The 662-nt window shown below is 36.1% G+C and overlaps 1 protein-coding gene across 1 annotated transcript in view; it reads right to left on the reverse strand.

Moving 5' to 3' along the window:
- Positions 1-662, reverse strand: part of LOC119594805 (glutamate receptor ionotropic, delta-1-like) — a gene marked incomplete in the record, with an annotated part of 12,585 nt that overhangs the window by 10,607 nt on the left and 1,316 nt on the right. Inside the window, 1 exon segment of the mRNA XM_037943895.1 lies at positions 31-204.

A 662-nucleotide genomic window follows, 5' to 3' on the forward strand; every position in this document is an offset into this window, starting at 1 on the left:
TTCTCCCAAAGCCTCCCTCTCCAAACCAACCTGATTAAAACGACGAATCTCCCTAGGATGGAAAAGAGGCAGCACGAGAAGGGAAGGGTCTGGTAGGATGGTTTGCCAAGTTCAGGGACTTATTGCGTGCTAAGTTCAACACAGCCGCGCCCGAGCCTAACTTGAAGGTCCCGCGTACGAAGTTAGACCAGGAGGGCGTCCAATCTGAAGGATTTAAGAGAAGAATTAGGATGAAAGAGGATTAGAAGGGTTGGAAAAAAAAGGGATTACGAGGGTTAACAAAGGATTTGGAGGATTATATAAGGATTAGGATTAAAAGAAAGGCTTACGACTAAACAAAAGGATTAAGAGTATTAAAAAAAGATTGGAAAAAGGAAAGGAAAAGTAAAGGAAAACAGAGATAAAAAAAAGGGATTAAAATAGGTTTAGAATGATTAAAGAAAGGATTAATAGGATTGAAAAGGGATTATGAATAATGGAAGATTAGCAGGATTTAAAAAGAGGATTAATAGGGTAAAAAAAAACAAACTGGAAGAAGTAAAAAGGAAGAGAAGGATTTAAAAAAGTATTAAGAAAGGATTTGAAAGATTAAATAAAATATTAGAAGGATTTAAAGAGGATTAGTAGGTGAGGAAGGAAAGGATTTATTTTTATCACTGTTG

The sequence above is a fragment of the Penaeus monodon genome, chromosome 34 (assembly GCF_015228065.2).
Source record: "Penaeus monodon isolate SGIC_2016 chromosome 34, NSTDA_Pmon_1, whole genome shotgun sequence".
NCBI lineage: Eukaryota > Metazoa > Arthropoda > Malacostraca > Decapoda > Penaeidae > Penaeus > Penaeus monodon.